The following is a 21,095-nucleotide window of genomic DNA, read 5'->3' as shown; positions in this document are numbered from 1 at the left end:
CCAGGTCTCCCTGAGACCCAAAATACTATACCATGTTGTCTCTCAAGACTTGCCAATGGAGAATAGGGAGTAGATGGGTAATTTCACTGATGTAGGGAACTCCTTGTACCAATTCAGGTTGGTGCCTCCTCTGTGATTATAGTCTTTAGAGAACTACCTATGTCAGTGAGAAGTTAAGTGACTTGCTCCAGGTCACATGGTTGGCATATGTGTCAGAGATAGGTCTAGAATCCAGGTCTTTCTGAAGCCAAAGTCAGCTCTCTCTGCGCCTTGCACAGAATCAGTGCTTAATATAAATTCATTGAGTTGAATTGAGCTGGTGACTTCAGTATGTTAAATTTGCAGTGTCTTTGGCACATCAGTAACCAGCAAAAATTCTGTCCATAGGACAGAATAAAAATTACTCTAATATGAAGCAGTGTAATTTACCTATGGATACAATTTATGGAAAGGATTAAATACAAACTCTTACAGATGAGCACTGATTTGTATATAGCAATAGGAATATTTGCAGGTGGGATCATTTGTCATTAATAGCCATATTCAAAAGAAGTTACATGTCCTTAAAGCATAATTTTATTTTCCAAATCAAATAGTTTCTGATCACAAGGTGAAAACCCTGCCTTTCCAACAATGGGGAAACAAAAACAGTTAACCAACAAGGAAAGTGGAATTCATCCATTTTTCAGATTCTATTAGATTGTAAACTCCTTGAGGTCGGGGACTGTTTTTTGCCTCTTTTTGTATCCCCAGCACTTAAACACAGTGGCTGGCACATAGTAAATGCTTAATAAATGCTTATTGATTGATTCTTTCCTATTTTCCAGAAAGACTTTGAGGTCACTAATAAAAGTACCCAACCATTCTCTCATGGCTCTGACTCTTTTAGATTTCCTCTTTCTTCTAATCTAGTCTTCCATTTTCCAATCTTCTAATCTGCCTCTTGTACTAGAAACACAAGATATCACTATGCTTGCACTAGCAGTTTCTAACCCATTCCATCAGGCATTCTCCTGGTGATTGACTCAGTATTTTACAAATTGTCCTGTTAAAGGTATCAGAGTATTTTAATTACTTACAAGCAAACATAAATTAAGCAATGCTAATCTAAATTCCTTCTCAATTTATGTTGCCTAAATTTGATTTATTGTTTGTTCTATATCAAAAGAAGACTATATGAATTTATTCCTTCATAGATATAACCTAATAACTACAATATTTCTAGAAAATCATGCATCCCAGGAATGTGTAAAAAAAAGAAAAAGGTAGGTTCTGTTATATCATCAAAAAAAGTACCATTATAATCATTTAATCTCTCTCCCTTTCTTATTTTCTAAGACCCATAAAAACACTTACTGAATGTATTTTAAAGCAAAGGACTAACTGAAAGTAAAGTTTCATTTTGTTTCATTCTCACAAACTAGAGAAAGGGGCCTGATGTTAAGGACAGCTTGACGGCTCTTGTGGCACACCCTTTGCCTTACTTGAGGTAGTATTGTTGCTAAGTCGTTTCAGTTGTGTCTGATTCTTCGTTATACCATTTGGGGTTTTCTTGGCAAAGATATTGGAGTTTCTTTCTCTAATTCATTTTACAGATAAGGAAAGTGAGGCAAACAGGGTTCAGTGACTTGCCCATGTTCATATAGCTAGTTAGTGTCTGAGGCCAGTTTTTTTTTAAAATTCAAATTTATTTAAGTTTTCAACATTCATTTCCACAAAATCTTGGGTTGCAAATTTTTTCCCCATTTCTCCCCTCCCTCCACCCCAAAATGCTGAGCATTCTAATTACCCCTATCACCAGTCTGTCGTCCCTTCTAACATCCCTCCCGTCCCTTATCCCCATCTTCTCTTTTGTCCTGAAGGGCAAGGTAAATTTCTATACCCCATTACCTGTATTTCTTATTTCCTAATTGCAAAAACAATACTCAACAGTTGTTCCTAGAACTTTGAGTTCCGGCTTCTCTTCATCTCCCCCTCCCCACCCATTCCTTTTGGGAAGGCAAGCAATTCAATATAGGCCATATCTGTGTAGTTTTGCAAATGACTTCCATAAAAGTTGTGTTGTGTAAGACTAACTATATTTCCCTCCATCCTATCCTGCCCCCCATTTCTTCTATTCTCTTTTTTGGTCCTATCCCTCCCCAAGAGTGCTCCCTCTTCCCACTGCCCTCCCTTCCATTATCCCCCCCACCCTGCTTATTCCCTGGCCAGTTTTGAAATCAGGTTTTCCTGACTCCAGGCCAGACACTAAATCCACTGCACAGGTAACAGAGGCTTCATTCCAGTTTTCTCTACTGACTAAGCTCTGTGGAGGTGGCAGGCTACAACTATGAAGTAGAGGTAAATGGGAGATACAGGAAATAGGAGAAAATTGGAGGTCACAGAGATGACTTTCAGCTGGAGAGATGAATCAACCTCCCTAATTTCTAATCCCAATCCATTGATTTTATTCATTCTTTCTTACAAGAAATATTTGTTGAAAGCCTGTTACATTCATGTCACTCACAAACTGTTTTTTCTCTCATTGCATCCTCTCCTTCTAAATCAAAGCTTCTGTATCTTGAGATTTTCTTATGTTTTATGTAGAAACAAGTAGACCAGTGGGGCAGGGAAAGAGGAATTTTTTTTGGGATAATTTTCCACTTTTTCAGGTGGAAAAATGTTCCTAAGAAAAATATTTTTTTCATTTAAATTTTTCTGTCTCACCTCCCTTCTCCCCACTTCACTGTCAACAACCCCTTGGTCTTCATGTCTAACTTTTACATAGGTTCTTGAGACATAAAACATTCTAAAGGCAGCATATCTGCCATACCTTCTGTAACACAAACCACCTGTTGTGGCTGTTTCCAATTATCAGAATTACTTGAACAATTATTACTAGTTATCTACATTTATGTTTCTCTATATCATCAATATCTATTTCTCATTATAAATATAGGGTGTCCCAAAAGTCTTAGGGCAGTCGAAAACATACATACATATGTACATACATGTATACGTATACATATATATGCCCACATATTATATACATATATAACAAATAATACTGCACATAAAATTATGTTAAAATTTTGTTTGAATCAATTATTCCCAGGCCATCATTAGACATCTTTGGAAGCTATATATCTGGTAGGTCATTCTATTACTATTTCATATCTTGAAATAATCTCTAATTTAATAGATCAACTCAATTCTTTGGTAAAAGAGATAGAGCTAACATGGATAATGAAAGAGATAAAACATCCAATTTTTTGCGCATAATTTCAACTCACTCCATCTCTAGGCTTTATTTCAAAATTGTCCATAAGTAGTTAAATTCACTTATGTGGGCTTGATTTCTTCTTTCTTTTCTATTCTCCGCCACAGATACTAATGAGAAGTGAAATGTTCGAAAGGTGGATATTTAAAGTTCATGGAAAAGAAAGGTGGGAAAAACCTATGAAGCAACTTTTACCCTTGAATTATAAAAATCTGAAGGTTATCCCCTAAGACCTTCATCTCTTTCAAGAATATAGTTCATTATATAAAACTGGGGAAAAATATTACTTAAAAATAAATAGAATACAAAATTATAATTATGTAGTATGCTGTTTTTTAGTTGTCTGTTTTTATGCTAAAACAAACTTTTTTGAAAAATAAAACAAATTAGAGTGATTTAAGAAAAAGATCAAACTATGTAAAAAAATATCATCTTTCTCAATTGTGCATATTAAATAGAAAACGTCATGCAAACTTTACTACTAGAGAAAACTCCCTAAAGATAGCATTAAAAAAAATGTACTACAGATCTAGAACTGGGAAGGACTGGGGTTTAGGAGGGTGGGAACGGATCTGGCAATCCAAACAGTACCTAGAAGACATGCATGTCTGAGAAATATTATTGAGATTTTATCAAGTCTTTTGACTATATTTTTAGAAAAAGAACTCATCTTTCACTAAAGAAAATAAGAATGGGAGTTTGTTTAGATACAATGATTTTTATAAATGGCTTTATGCAATAATAAAACATTCATTTTGATTGCAAAATTTTTGTTTCAATGGCTCAATAAGTCTTTACACATTTTATTATTCACGCCAATTGTTTTATGCACATTCCCGAAACTATTGGCGACATTATTACTTTTCATCATCGACGGTTTTAGTAAGAAGGCATTACAATAACACAAAGTTGTTTTCGAAGAAGCTTAAAGCATATATAACATATTATTAATCCTTGCAACTTTCATGTGAGATAAGCAAAAATAGTATTTCTGCTTTGTAGTTGGGAAAACTAAGTTAATCAATTCCCCAAGCCCTGTAAAGCAACTTCTGGCTTGTTTTTTTCATCTCAATATACATTTAAAATGATTTCATTTGGTGATGTATTTAGCTTTCTACATCTTGAGGGCAGGGACAATGTCTGTTTTTAAAGATGTGTTATTTAAAAAAAAAAAAAGATGTGTTTTATAATCACTTAGAATACTACAGGAGAGACAGAGGCACACTGGAACCAGCTCATACTGATTTGTAAGAGAATGTCAAAATGTCAGGAAAGAAAAATTCCTAACAATTAGATCTTCCTCATGAGGTGGTTCAAGCAGACAGTGGACAGCTACTAATTGGTTATCATATTTACTGTATCATACCATATCATATGGTTCCCTGTTTTTTTGGATGAATCAGGCTAGATGGTTGATTAGAGATAATGGCTAAATTTTCAATGTGAGCATTTATACCTCAGAAACTGGCAAACACTGGACATTGGGGCTTGAATTATTGTTCTGTTGATTGTCTCTAGACTTAGCAAAGAAAAGGGGAAAATGCTAATAAGGCAATTTAAACTTGTGTCATGGGAATATTTTTTTTTCTTTTCTAGGGGAGCTAGTTCTTAAACAAATGCATTGAATCAAGAGCCACCACAAAACCTGAGTTCGAATCGCACCTTGGATACAATCTCTGTGAACATGGGTGAATCATTTAATTCTCTGAGCCTGTTTTTCACATCTGTAAAATGAAGATAATGGTTTCTGTAGTACCATCCTCTCCAGTGTTTCTGACTTTCTTCTTTCCTATCTGTGCCATCCCAAGGCTAGGAGGAGGAGTCAGCATACTCTTTGCACCCTATTTCCTTTTCCAGCTCTTTGCTCTGTCCCCAAAACTTGACAGCCTCTCTTTGATGACCTGGAAAAGAAAGTCTTGTCACCATTGCCTTCAACACTATCAAATGTTCAGTATGAGATACTGAAAAAATTTTACTGGTAAAAATGATATTAAAGGATAGAAATTTCTATAAGCCTTGCTGCTGTATCCCTAAGGATGATGAGACCTTTCTATTTGATTCAGTGTGGAAACCTTACAGTGTGCTATCTCCCCCACTATGATGTGAGCTCCTTGAAAGCATAGACTGATACATTTTTTCATTTGTTATCAACAGTAGCCTGTACTTTGCACATTTTAAGTACTTAAGAAATGTTTTTTTTTAAATTCACTCACTCATTCATTCATTCATTTGATGTTCATAGCGTCCAATTATATCATTCTGTCCCTGTTGTTGCCATGTACCAAACTATAGAATTCACCATCACTTTTCTCATTCTTCATCTCAACGTCTACCATTATAAATTGTGACTTAATGATCCACATTTTTGATTCATCCTCTTTAATTCCTATGGTTTCCATCTCTGTTCTATCTCAGTTGTGCATGGAATGTTTACTTTAGACCCCATGATTTTCTAAATAGCTTACAAGTATACATATTATACTAATTATCTCTTCTTATAGAATTTATTTTTCTTGAGGGCAGGGAGCATTTCAATATTGTCTTTGTTATCCTTGGTACCTAGCAAAATGCCTGGTACATAGTAGCTACATGATAAATGTTTGTGGATTGATTATTAATCCCCTTGAACAGTTCTACTTTAAGGGTCTGAATTGGGAGATTCTCTCTGAATTCAGACACTGCTGTCAGCAGTTCTGGAGATTATTGTTAAGATGCTGGTAAAAAGTCCTGACTCCAAGTCTGGACTTTATCCATTGTGCCACCTGCCTTCCTCAAACAGAAAAAGAGAAGCCATAAGGTGAGGCAAGTATCACCCAAGTATTAACCCAGAGAGGTTGACTTGCTCAAAATCACAGAGTGCAAGCAGCTCTGTTGGGTTTGGAATTTCAGATTCAAAGATTTTTTTCCCATTCTACCATGTTTTGAAATCAAATTGATTTGTCTTCAGATAATTACATTTCAACCACTAGATGCCTGGCTGTTCCCAAATTTTATCGTACATTCTCACTCTCCTGTGCATTTGTACTAGGTCAGAAGAGCCGACTGTTAAATTTTCATTATGAGCATTTACACCTCAGAAACTTGCAGACACTACATATCAAGAATTTATTTATTGTTTTGTTGACTGCTTAGACTTAAGAAAGAGAAGGGAAAATGTTAATATGAAGATTAAACTTAAAAGTGTATTGTGCATAATTTTTTTTTCCACTAGACTGCTATTTACCAGTTTACTATCGTGTACATTTCTCATGCTTGGAACTTACTCCTTTCCTAGCTCTGCCTTTTAGCTTATAATAATATAATGTAATAATATAATAATTCAGAGCTAGAAAAGATTTAGGAATCATCTAGTTGAACCTTGTTATTTTAAAAAAAGGAAGCAGAAGCCCCCCAAAATGAAGTAATTAGCTGAGGTTTTATAGGCTCAGATTTGAATTCAGGTGTTTAAATCTAGCTCCTGGTCATAGAACTAATATGTGGCAGATTAGATTTAGAGCTGGGAGTGACCCTGAAAACTATTTACAACAATCTTCTTATTTTACAGATGAGGAAACTGGGTCCCAAAGAGGTTAAGTGATTCAAACAAGGTTAGGTGGGTAGGGAATGGCAAAGCTAGGTCAAACCTATGCCCAGATAACCCCCTCCAAATCAAGTATCATTTTTTCTGACTCTACCATGCCATTAAATTTCTGCTTCTGAAGATGAAGAAACAAGGTCCAGAGAGTTTAAATGACACCTATAACAACCAGTAAAAAGGGGCAGAAGGACAACTGGACTTCTTGATTCCCAGGCTAACGTCCTTTCCGCTGTACCCCTCACTATTTGTAACCCGGGTAAAGGGAAGTTGCTGTCCCCAACCCTCCCAATTTAATGGTGTACTCTGTGTGGAGATTGCTTTATGGGTTATGTATTTATCATGTCCTAAGAGAAGTTGTAATACTTCATAGACAAGAATGATTTTTAAAGGAATATTAAATAAATGTTTTTATTCTTGAGGATGAACAGATGCCAAAAGCTTATGCATTTTTTTTTCTCAAGGGAGAAAGGAGAATTAAGAATGGCTATAAAAGTAGTAAAGAACCCCAAAATTAAAACCTGTGAAGCCCTTGCTTCTCCCTTTTCTGCTTCCCAGGAGCAATCACACTTGGAGACACAAGCTGGACAAACTATTCCCTTGGCACTGCCATCAGCATCTGAGCTCTCAACGCCCCACTGTACTTTTATCATTGCCTGGACCCTTTGATTTGATTGACAAAGACTGGTCCTTGGAGAAACCCTTGTATCTTTCAATCTGTCACGTGAGATAAAAGGCAGGCCAAAAGTCCTAGAGCCAGGACAGGGTCTTTCCTTCCATGGCAGCCAGTGTTATGGATGACATTAGTCATTTGTTAAGGACTCTTGCTGTGTTTTACTGTAGACTAAATTGTAACAATATGGGAACACATGCTCCTTCTCAGTGATCGGAAATTCTAATGGTTAATCTCATTTGAATAAAACATTTAATTAATATATATTTAGTCTATTGATTAAGTGTATGCTTTTCAATCAATGCTGTTGTTTTAGAAATAGCAACATGATTGTCTTGAGATAGGTTTAATTTATTAAATGTTTCTCCTATTTGTTCTCATTCTTGAGAGCAGCAGCTACATTTGTTAAAAAGAGACTATATTGGCTTAAAAGCAGAAAATGATTTTATTTATTCTGTTGCATAAATAAGCTATTAATGCTTATGGCTTCTAGATAAGCATGGTCAAATGGTAATTGCATTCACATTTTTGGTATCAATTTTCTATTACTCTAATTTGTTCAAACACTTTTGTATGTGCAATAGTCTCTAGTTTAATCAGGCATTCCTTAAATGGTATTAATTAACATGTGTAAAATCTACCTTGAAAACTCATTTAATTTTGCAAATTATACCACACCATGATGGTATCCCTTCTAGCTTCATCAGGTCTGTGAATTCCAAACATTTTTCAAGAGCAAAAGATTTTTAAAGTAGAAAATGAAGTTAAAAACAAACAACAAACAACGAAACTCTGATGTACACCTAGCAATCCATCCCAGAGTTTCAAGTTTCTCACTTATTAATTTCTTCTGGAGCAGATGAAACCAATGTTAGGCCCTCATTACCTTTCACCTGAACTATTATAATAGCTTCCTAATGGGTATTCCTGCCATGAGTGTTTCCAATCTATCCTTTACTTAACTGACAAAGTAATCAATCTAATGGTTGGATTGTAATAGCTGACATCTATGTAGAGGATTTGCAAAGCATTTTATGAGCATTTAATTCTCTAAACATCCCTGGAAGAATGTAATATCAGTATTATTATCCCCATTGTATAGATGGAGAAGTGGAGCCTCAGAAACGTCAAAGGACTTGCCTATGGACATCTGACTAGTAATTATCAGAATCAGAATTCAAAGCCAGATCTTTTTAACTGCAAACCTTGTTTTCTGTTATATCATACTACTTTTCTGATCACTCATTCATTTGCTCAAAAATCCTCAAGGGCTCCCTATTGCCTATGAAAAAATACAAAAGCCATAGCTTGGCATTCAGGATCATCCATGACCTGGGTCATTCTTACCTTTGAATCCCCTTTTTACTCCATTCTTTTTATACATTCCATGCTCTAATTAAATAGGAAACAGCTGTTGCCATTATCAAACTTGGTCAAGGTTTTCAATTGTCTATACATGAGTCATTGCTGACCACTGATGGAGCTGTTTCACTAGAGTAGTCATGGACCAAGACAGAGGGCAAAGGATTGAAGACAGAGTGGGTAAAAAGAATAAGGATAGCATTTATACAGTACTTAAAAGTTTCTGAAAGGCTGTATATAGATGTTATCTCATTTGTTCCTTAAAATAATCCTGCAATGTAAGTGCTGTTATTATCCTCGTTTTACAGAAGAGGAAACAGATTCAGACAAGGTAAATAAATTAACTAAAGCCACATAGCTAATAAGTGTCTGAAACAGGACTGGAACTCAGGTCTTCTTAAATACTAGTGTAGCCTTCCATTCAAAGGACAACCTACCTGCCTCCCCCAAGGATGATGAAGCCTAGGAACATCACCACATATGACATATGACTATTCCAAGAAATGTTGTAATGAAAAATGGCATGGTAGCTAGAAGGTATTGTAGGGCTGAGGGAAGGATCTTATATGTTGACATTAACCATCAATTATTACAATCCAACCACTCAACAGTTCCTAAGCCCATCTTATCTTACTGTCTAGGTCATGTCTTTTTATTTACCTAAAGAATAGTATGAGAATCTTTGTCTAATGCTTTGCTAAAACCTGAGTCAACTGTACAAATGTTCAAAAAGTTTTGGGGCATTTAAAAATTTTAATAGCTTAAAATTACACTAAAACATTTAGGAAGTTCTGTATTAAAAACATTCTCTGATCAACCAATCTAGTAACCTGTTACAAAAGGAAGTGAACTTGGAAGGCATGATCATTTTTTTTCTTTTTTTGATGAAGCCATTCTGGCTCTTAGTAATCCCTTCTGTTTCTAGTTATTCAGTAATCATTCTTTTAATAATATATTCCAGAATTTTTCCGGTAATCAGTATTAAAGTCCCTGGCCTATAGTTAATCAAGTCCATTTTCTTCCTCCTTTTTTTCTTCCTTTTCCTTTTTTTGCCTCTTCCTCTTTAACTTGAAAAAAAATTATTTTTTTCCAGGGTCATGCCATTATTCCTATTCTCCATAATGTTTTAGTTAGGTAGTAGAAAAAGTGCTGCTCTTGGGGTCAGGAAGACCTGAGTTAATCCAGTTTCAGACACCTTCTAGTTGTGTGATTGCACAGGTAGTAAATAGTCAAATCAGGATATGAAAAAATCTTTATTGATGGCACCAAAGTCTTCTGATGAATTCTTCAATATTGTGCTAAAGTGAGATTCCAGCATGATGTGAACACTGAGCCCATTGTTAAAGTAAGATCATTGGATTGGAGATTTAGAGCTGGAAGTGGTCTTCAAAGGGCATTTAGCTCAATTATCTCTCTCTTTTTTTTTTTTCAGAAAAGGAAGCTGAGACCCACCTTGTTTAAGAACTTACCCATAGTCACAGAGGCAGTAAATGTTAAAATTAAGATTCAGGTTGGTCCCAATGACTATGAATCCAACACTACTGTGTAAGCTATGATGTATAACAGTAGTATGGCAGAGTGTAGGTTAGTCTTTGAGTACATGAGGAATGCATAGGGAGAACTCAAAAATCACGTTTTGGGCTTTGACTCTAGAAACTATTTGATAATACAGAACAAAACATAGGATGACAATTCTTACTGATCCATGGTAACGGAAAACAGGAGAACTCAAAGCACAAGTATTGCCCAGATTCCCTTTTACCTTTGAGTACCAAGAAGTGCATTATTTATTAGAATTATTTTATTATTATTATTTATTATTTTTCATAAATATTTATCTAAGTCAAAACTTTTTGATAACAAACATTTTTAGTTTTAGGACCTCTTTTTAAACTAAAAATTTTTTTGAGGACTCCAAGAAAGATTGTGTTTATGTTGGATATATCTATTGATATTTACTGTTAGAAATTAAATGTCAGTATTATTATGAAAATAGCTTTGTCCTAGTAGGCCTCCTGACAGGGTTTTAGTAGTGACTAGGTGTCCCCTCACTGCACTTTGAGAATTACTGATCTAAGTTATCCCTTGTCCACCCTCCAAAGTGTGACAAATAATATTAAAGTACTGAAATAAGCAGCAAAAATAAGACGTTACATGAACTGAATTTAATGGGATGAAAGTGGAAAGATGATTAGTGTTTTAAGAAGTTCTTCATGTATGTGCTTCCTTCTCTACATCTGCCTAGTGATAGGTCATCTTCATGGAGTTAAATCCCTTGCCCATATTTTTCTAGACTCAGACACTTTTTATACGTCAACAAAGCATAACTTTGGCAATGAGACTAAAGTAACAAGGAAGGTGTTGGTTATCAAATACTCCTGGAATATTCCTGTTTTTCATTTAATAATTAGCCATCACCTACTTTATTACTTTTATTTATATAATCTTTATCTTTATGTAATCTATAGTTATATGTTACCTTATATACCTTTCTTTATGTTTTATGGATTTTATGTACAAAACCTTTATGTTTTGTGGACACCTTGTTTTTTATGCTTCAGTAATTTTCTCATGAGATCTCCCAATAGTACCCTCCCTTATAACAAAGAAAAAGTTAAGCAAACCTAACTAACTGTGAACATGTCTGGCTTTGTGTGAACACATATATAACATTCTGTATACACAGACTCCTATCTTACAACCTAGAGGAGGAAACTGCTTTACACATATTTGTGATCCTTACAGCAACTCTGTGAAGTTTTACCTGTTTTGTAGATGAGAAACTGAGAATCAGAAGAGGTAAGTGACTTGCTTAAGGTCACAAGTCTAATAAATATCAAGGCCAAGATTCCCACCTAGTTCTTCTGAACCCAACTCAATGACTTTTGTCCATATCATTACCCCTGACTCTAACCCTATCAGAATTGAATGACCCAGGAGAGTACAACCAGCTTCCATATACTATCTCCCATTGTTTTAGACCAACCAGAAGTAAATGATCCCTTTGTTAAGATAATAAGAATTAGAAACACTAGGTGAGGAGAATGTAATTCAGAAAAATAATTAAAATTACATGGAAAGAAATGGTAAAAGTTTTTCCAATGTTGTATAATAAAGGAAATGATTACAAGATAATTACAGTCAGAAAAATTGGAGAAATACTGCTCCTAAATTAAGAACATTAGCACAGTCAATAAATAATTGAAATTGCAGTTTCTCTGTGCTTCTGCTGACCTTTCATTACAGGAAAATGAAAGTTCTTTAATTAAGCTCAAGATCTTCATCAGTTTGTTTTATTCTTTTGAAAGAAGTAGTCAGGCTTTATGCTGATAGAATTCCCATTGTCCTCAGTATGAGGAAAGAAAAAAGACAGAAGGAAAGGACATATAAAAGATGAGCTACCTTGGCAAAAGTACATTACAACCAATAGGTGTAGCTGCATTGCTAATATTATATACCTTGAGATTAGACCTCATTTTGAGTTGGGTGATGGACTAATCCAAGAAGAGTTGGGAAATAGTTGCTAAAAGGAAAACTGTGGCAAGGCCAGGCTAATCAATAAACAAATTCTGGCCAATAAGCCTGTTAATTTCTTGCTTCACAAAAGTCACCAAAGGTTTACAATGAGTAGGTCTGGTCTTCCCATTCAGCATAAATATTACAAACATGAGGAAGACAAATAACTTTGTGAGTCTGGCAGAGGAATTACAACAAATGTGGAGAAGAGTTACCAAGTTTCATTTAAAGAGGAGTGTTGTAGTATAATGTCAGAAAAGTACCAGACTGAAATCGTCGAGGATGCAAGGTCTTGAAATGGTTGGGCCACTAACTTTCTGTGTACCATGGGCTAAGTTACTAAAACTCCTTGAATCTCAGTTTTCTTATCACTTTAAGTTTACTTTTTAAAATTCAATTTTATCTTATTTTCATTTCCCAATTTTCTCCCTCCCATCTACCTCTTAGTTTAAAAGAAAAAAAAAAGTTACTACAATAGAGTGAGTCTAGTTTTCTTACCTCCTTAGTTTAAAAGAAAAGATAACTACTAAAAAAACTGTATGCACCTGAGAAAGCCTATATGTAGAGGAAGCTTTTCATGGAGGGTAGAGAGATTTATAATTTTAAATCCTATTTCTGTCCTTTCTTTTTGGTTATGTGACCCTGAGCAAAGGACATACCTGCTGCATGCCTCAGGCAAATCCCTAGGATTCATCTACTTAGTGAAACATATATTATGATCTCAATTTATGGAGGAAGTTCCATGTTGATTAAATTGTATGTAGGGCATGTATATATATATATAAACTGTAATATTTTCCTTTCTTATTTTATTTTTGTTCATACTCTGGTCTTATAAGAATATCAATAGTCGTGAATTAAAGTACAGGGTCTAAATTTAGGATGTTAGACCTTCAAAATATTTTGATACTTTTATTACAATATAATTGGTTTTCTGTATTATCCTATATATTTTATTTTATGCATTTAAAGACATTATTCTGATAAGAAGTCCATAGATTTTATCAAACTTCCAAAGAGATCCATGACACACACAAAAATGGTTAAGACCTTCTGTCTTGAAGAATTAATTTGCTAATTCCTAGGAGTCATCCAAGGAGGACTGAAATGTATAGCAACAACCATAACAATAGACATTTACACAATGCTGTAAAATTTTCCAAGCACTTTATACATCTAATCTCATTTGAGTCTTACAACAAATTTGTGCCATATTTACTAGAGGAATTATTATTCCCATTTTATAGATAAGGAAATGGATCCATAGATGTTAAATAACTTGCCCATGATAACATAGCTAATACATGTCCAAGAGTAGATTGGAAACCAGGAGTACAAATTGAAGACTTAATCCACTAGGCTACATTGGTGCCTCCAATATGGCATTTCAGTTTTACACATGGAGATAGCCACAGAGAGATTAAGCAATTTATCAAAGTTCTGCCCACACAAGGATTCTGTGGAAGCCTTGTGTTTCATTTCTTTGTCCATTAGCCCACACTGAGACCTGAGTAATTGCTTTAAAACTATGAAGAGGTATTGAGCTTTACCAAGCTATGTTATACCCTGTCAACACTCATAAAGGTCAAAGCTACAGAGATAAATGCCTGTTGAAAATACCAAACAAAACAATGTATCAGTAAACTGTCATGGCTCATGTGTTTAGGCATTACTTAACTTTTAATAAATGCTTTCCTCAAAACCTTTTGTTCAGCCCTGATTGATCGTAAACTGCTTTGCCTCCATAGAGATTTCCCAGTTCAATATGTAAAATTATGTTTTCCTTTTTAATTCCCTTTCCCTGTTATTGTTTCAGGTGGATTTTTCCTAGAAGAGAGGTGCAATTAATCTCAACCACTTCCATTAATCCAAAATAATTCTGTGACTTTCACCTTGGGCAAGTCACTTAGGTTTTCATGTCCTCAATTTTCTCATCAGTAAAATGATGACCTTTTAGGGTCCCTTGTAAGCTCTAAATCTTGATACTATGATTTTTCCTGTTGGTTCACTGAATTGTCATGGAAGGTATAGATAGACCCGAAGGATAATAAAGTCAACTATTCCTATTCTTGGAAAATAGTCACTATGGCAAGCACTAGACCTTGGATTCACCACTTCAATGGAGAGTTCAAAAAAGTTGAATACATGTCTGACACCTCAGTTTTTAACACTCCCTTGGGTCAGCCTAGTATATTCCAGTGGCACCAATTCTACACTTGACCTTGAGTGTGAAAATTAATGTGAGTAGCTTCTTTAGAACTTGAGAAAAATCTTCTTTTCTTATAAATGCTATCTCAAGCAACAGGGATGGTACTACAGGCTTTGAGACAGATGGTAGCCAATCCAAATTCAGTATGGTAAGCAAGCACCACTCAATAAAACTTTAATTGCTGCATATGGTATCTGCTAACTTGTTTAGAAAATGGATATGCAGCATTAGCTCAAAGCATTTAAATGGCCTGATAGCACTGGACAACATGTTGGGCTGCCACCTGGAAGACCCAAATTTCATAGCAGATGTAACACTAGAAGAATAAAGCTGGTGGTTGATAGTCCTGGTATGGAGATGACATAGTCAGCACCCAGCTGTTTCCTCCTACCCTCTTTGACTCCCACTGCTTTCTTGTCGATTCCACCAAGTCCTGAAATCACTCATCTACTGTATTCTTCTCCCCAGGAGAAAAAACAAACAACCAAAAAAAAAAAAAAAATCAACCCACCAAGTATATAATACAGAAGACACATTGGAATAGCTGTTCAGCAAAAAATAGATGAAGATCTGGCCACGGAAAGCTGGGCATATGTGCCTTTTTTTTCCCCTAATCAATGAGAACCAAGACAGAGAAGGAGGTTTCTTTTGAGAGAGGAGCAAAGATCTTCGTGATTTATCATTTGCATTTATCTTGGTCTGGCAAACAATAAATACCAATTTGCATATGACAGAGGAGTTCAGCTTATCAACACCTGACTTGAGATACTGTACTGAGAGGGAAAACTGATTGACATTTCTGGAGACAGGGATTCTTTCTACCTCCCTAAATCCCCCCCTCCCCCAACCCAGTTAGATAGTATAATGAGTAAAGCAGAAATAGCATCTTAAGATTTCAAGTCTATGTAAGGACTGAGGATATTAAACGCAGGGACAAGGCTAACCTTCTTTCAGAATACGAACATTTTAAAAGGAGTACTTTCTCCTCCTTCTCCCCTCCCCCATTTTCAATAAGAGGACTTACAAACACTTCCCAGATACACTATTGATTTCTGACCTGCAAATTACTTTCCATCCAAGAGGTTCTGGTGCAGACTAGGGGTTTAGGAGTAGACTGGGTACTTCTCAGCTGCAATCTGCATAATGTTTAGTATTCAGTGAGTTAAAGCATGCAATGAAAGGGAACTGTCAACGCAATCTAGAAGATATAAAGAAATGAAGGGGGGAAAAAAGCCGTATGCTAATAATCCACTCAGTAATTAAGTGAAGATCGCTGCCAAGTGCCACTGCCACTTTCAAAGGGTAATTTGTACAGGAAATCATAGAGGCATTGTCAAATCATTTCAGGATAAAAGGAAAGTCATCAACTGAGATAAGATAAATGCTGGGTGTCTGGCAGCATGTGCCCTAGGAAATGCCTTTGCTTTTAAATTTTTTTTCTTAAAAAAAAAAACAAAAACCTTGCAAAAGTGGGGCTACAAAAACTTGACAGGTTGAAATGCACATTTACTATTAATAATAGGGGCGATCTATGCATGGATGCATTTTTAAATAGGTTACTGGAACAAAAATGGTAAAATAAATCAGTTAAGAGGGACTTAACTCGTAACAACCATCCTGTACATGGATTTTCTGCCATCCTTAACCCCCGCCTCCATATTATAGAGTTTTTTTCAGTTATCACCTGTCCTCTCCAATTCTCTATTTTAAGTAAGTGATAGAGTTTCTTTTTTTAAAAAAAATATTACCAAACATCCTAGTCTGTGTAGGAAGACAATGCTTACAACAATAGAAAATACATTGTAAAAAAGAAATTCAAGGTGGTGAGGATTTATCATTCAAGTTTGCCTTCTTCCCTTTTTTACTTATTTTGATGGAACCTGTGTTTGCCTAAAGACAAACTGCGATTTAAAAAAAAAATGATTTCCTTGATAAAACATTCCACCCACATTTCTCTTCAAAACTGGTTATGTCTTGTCATATTGAAAGAAATATTTGCTTTTCTCTAAGGAACTGAAATGCCCTGATGCTCAAGATGTAACCTATCTTCTCTACTATCTCATTAAGCCAACCAAATGAGTACAGGAGGAGGAATCAGTATAACGAGGTTAGAGTGGATGCCCAAGTGACTTTGGAGAACCACAGCACTCACAGGATGCAGCTAGGGAAATCTTGTAGGCCAGGGGAATAACGTATTTCCTATGGAACCAAAGTATTTCCCAGTCTTTGGTTGGTTGAAAAATCCTCTAAGGAAGAAATAATGCAGCATGCGTGTAAGTATTTCTCCTTGTAGACTATGTATGTTACAAAGACTCACACATCCAGAGGAAGAGAAATATAGTATAGTGCAATGAGGTCAAACTCAAATGAAAACTGTCACCAAACTATATGTAAGGATCCCTGTGGATCGCATATTGACTTAGTTTTAAGATGTAATATTACCTGTATTTTATTTTATTTTTATTTATTTGGTTAAATATTTCCTAAGTATGTTGTGATTTGGTTCAGGCCTCCTTCAGGAGTCCTTGACTTTGACATCCTTGTGTAATGGATCAATACCTGGCCTCAGGAGAACTGTGTTCAAGACCTGCCTCTGATTTATATTAGATCCATGATCCCTAAAGTTTAAGGGAGTACCATATTTCTTCTAAAACCATATTTCCTACCTATCTTGTTTGTCCTTCACTTTTGCAGAGGATCAATAACATCATGATGTTGGGGTCAAGATATAGTGTGTTTGGCTGTGGCTAATCAGTCTAATGTGAGTTCACAAGGCTCTAACTTGGGCACAAATAGGTTGGGCACAAATGGTCCATTAAAGCATTTGGGATGGACTTGTTTCTGGATTTGTACATCTTATATTTTCTTTGTGTTACTGCCATCTTGCTTTGCTCATGGAATACATTCCCTTCTTTGACACAGGCATGTCATGATAAGCGGTTCTGTGCTAGTGTCTCCCATGACTCACAACTGGTAATAAAGTTTTTCAGATCTTGAAAGTATCCTTGTACCCCTTCTTCTGACCATTGTATGAGTACTTACCTTGTGAGAGTTCTCCATAAAATAGTCTTTTAGGTAAGTAGGCATTTGGCATTTGGGCTATCTGGCCAGCTTATTGGAGGTGTGTTCTCTGCAGTAGAGTTTGAATGCTTGGTTATTTCAGCTCAAGAGAGGACCTTACTGTTTGGCACCTTATCCTGCCAGGTGATCTTCAGAATCTTCCTGAGACAATTCAAATGGAAGTGAGTCAGTTTTCTGCCCTGACACTGATATACTGTGCAGGTTTCAGAGTAAAGTCAACACAATGGCTCTATAGACCTTCAGTTTGGTATATAGACTGATACCTTTTCTCTCACAGAGAGAAAAGATTCTTTCAGAGCTTCCCAAACATTGAGCTAACTCTGGCAATGTGTGCTTCAACCTCATTTATGTGTACATCCCTGGAAAGCATACTGCCAAGGTAAGTAAACTTCTCTACAACATTCAAAATTTCTCTGCTGTGATCAAAAATGTCATGTATGGATAGTATGGTACTAGGTGGTGGGGGACCTCTGTTTTCTTGATGTTAATTGTCGGACCAAAATTAGCACAAGTGGCAGAGAATTTATCTGCACTGAGTGCACAATCATTTGCAAAAAAAAAAAAAAGCTACACACCAACTATTCCTCCACTTTGGTCTTGGCTCTTATCCTTTTCAAATTACATGATTTGCTATCAGTGTAGTAGCTGATCTTAATGCCATATTGTCCTCATTGAAAGGGTCTGATGACATTGTGGAAAACATCATGCTAAAACATATGGGAGCAAACACACTGCCCAAGTGTTGGAGGAGTTGAGACTTTCACTGGTGGAGGAGGTAACTTCACTGATGAAAAACATCAGATAACTTTTTACTAATATAATAATCCTTCATGTATTCAATGATCAAACTTCTGGTGACTTCAGCCATGTGGAAGCCAATAGCAAAGTGAAATCTCAGAGGAGCAAGGAGAATTGCTGTAACAAACCCTATGCCCTTTATTCTGCAGTAGAGGGTTGAGTCACCCTTAGACTGGAGACTATTGACTTCAGATTGTGTGTAAAATTGGATTATTGTCTTAATGAGTTTAGTTATCTGGTTTCCCCTGAAAACTTTCACTTTTCCTCTAAATTACAGCAGGCAGAAGGTTAAGCTAGGGAAACTGCTTCTGGAAGTAGACCCATTGAGAAACTGAGGCTCACAGCATGGAAGGAGACAGAAGAATCAATAAAATACAGCTTTCTGGAGCCATTTGGCATGAGGACAAAGAGCCCTACAAATTCAGTGGTCTCAGAGGGCATCACTGAAAGGCAGCACAATTGATGTATTCAAGAGTGGCCAAGAATCATTGAGGAAAAAAATGAAATTATATTCGGTATATTCTATTTAATAAATTAGGGAAGCGTGTCCTCAAATCTAGTTTATTTTTTTCTAAGTTTCAAAACTTGAACTGATTAGTTTCAGTTGTCTGAGGAATCCATTCCTTTAGAATCTCTTGAAATAAGCTTTTGCTGCAAATATCATTTGATGATTAAGTTTCTTTGCCTAGCGGCTAGATGAGAATATACCATTAACAGCAAGGCAGATGTGGGTAACATCTTCAGTGTTTGTAAGAAACTGGCTGAACTCACTATAGGGAGAGCACATCGTAGGAGACATGATGACACAATGATAGGATAACTAATTAAATTATTTTGGTTAAATAAAAGGTCAGCTGAATAATTTGTTCAGTACTACACTGACGAAAGAAGGTATGTAAAGTGGAAGGAGTGTTGGATTTAGAGTCAGAAGATGTGAGTTTGAATCCTGCCTCTTTGTTTTTTAAACTATGAGCATGGAAAAGTCACAAGCAGCCTCCATGGGCCTCAGTTTCCTCATCTATAAAATAAATATTTAAATATTTAAATTTAAATATTAAAATTTTAGTTTCTATTAACATTTAATTAAACATTAGTTTAATTTTATAAAATTTAAAATCTCAATAATATATTAATGTTTTATTATTTATATATCATGTTATATAATTTATAATTAATAAATGCTAACAAAATAAATAATTAAATAATAGAACAATTATATAATATTAAATATTAAAATATTTCAAATAAAATAGATAATTTCTAGATCTATGGACTTGAAAATAATTTTATTTCTTTTGTGTTTCATAGACAGACTGAATCTAATGATGACAGATACAGAAGCATTAGCTAGGAATGCAGGTTAAGAATTTGTTGGGCCATGATATGAATTAATGATTCAATTAAATTCTACATGTTTAAGTATTTTCTATGTCCAAGGCACTGTGAAAGTCATTGGGAAACCAAAAATGAAAATGAAGCAGTCTCTGGTCTAAATGAGTTTAGATTCTAATGGGCAGACACAACATTTTAATTTAATCATGGCATCGTAAAGGGGCCAAGTTCTATACATTGAATAATAAAAACTGTAGCTGAGTCACATCTATTTTGCTTAATTTCTGAGAAATCAGAAGGGTAGTGAATGAATCTCTAAATAGAGGTCAGCTAAATGTCTATTTATCTGGGATAATATGAGAGGTGGCATAAGACTTCTCCTGTCATGAATACCATCTCATTGACAGCATTGAGTTGACCACGGTATGCTGCATTCGCAGTTAGAGTCAGTTTTAGGTATTTGAGGTCCTTCTCAAAGACCTCTGATAAAACACACATGTATTCCTTGAAACACTTTGGCAAAAGCCATGAACCCAAGGAATCAGCCCATGCCCAGGTAAGTTTTGATAAAAGAAAGGGGAAGGAAAATGTCTAGAACATAAGATGCTACCCAGGGAGTGTAACTTTAGGTTGAGTGCCATGTAGGGACTCTGTAAAGTATTGATAAGGTAGTTGGGAGCAGATGTTGGACAAAAGAGGTTACAAAAGATGAGTTACAGAGTGTTGATAATCAGAGCCAATTTTTCATTTTTATCCATTTCCCACTTCTGATTATTTCACATTTTTCTATGTAATAACTCTTTAGAGGGAAAATTAAAAAAATTGAGACTATCTTAAACAATGACTTCGTTGGTCTAATGAATTCTATTGGTTTTTGTTTCCCCAAACAAAGGAAAATAGTGGGTGTTCTACGTTATTGTAACCAGTAAAATTGAAGTATCATTGTCTCTAATAAATCCAATTGAACAGTAAGTCAGTCCATTTCAAAAGAATCATTTCTTCAAAATATATGATTTTGTAGGTTTTTTAAAAAGTCCCCAATTGTTTACAGGGGGTATCCTATGAAAGGTCCTTATACTTACCTCTTGAAGATATTATTGAATTTAAACTATTTAAGCAATACACAAACTCTCAGATTATACTGCGTTTGTATTTATGGAAGAGTGAGCACAGAGTAAGATTTGGTCTGTTTATGGAAACTAAAAATACTGCAATATGGCCAATTTATACGGTGCCTTAGCAATTGCTGACTTAGTAATTGCTTTGTATTATCACATGATCCATTTACTCA

The sequence above is a fragment of the Notamacropus eugenii genome, chromosome 4 (genome assembly GCF_028372415.1).
Source record: "Notamacropus eugenii isolate mMacEug1 chromosome 4, mMacEug1.pri_v2, whole genome shotgun sequence".
Classification (NCBI taxonomy): Eukaryota; Metazoa; Chordata; class Mammalia; order Diprotodontia; family Macropodidae; genus Notamacropus; species Notamacropus eugenii.
The sequence above is the reverse complement of the archived record's forward strand: the minus strand, read 5'-3'. Positions refer to the sequence as shown.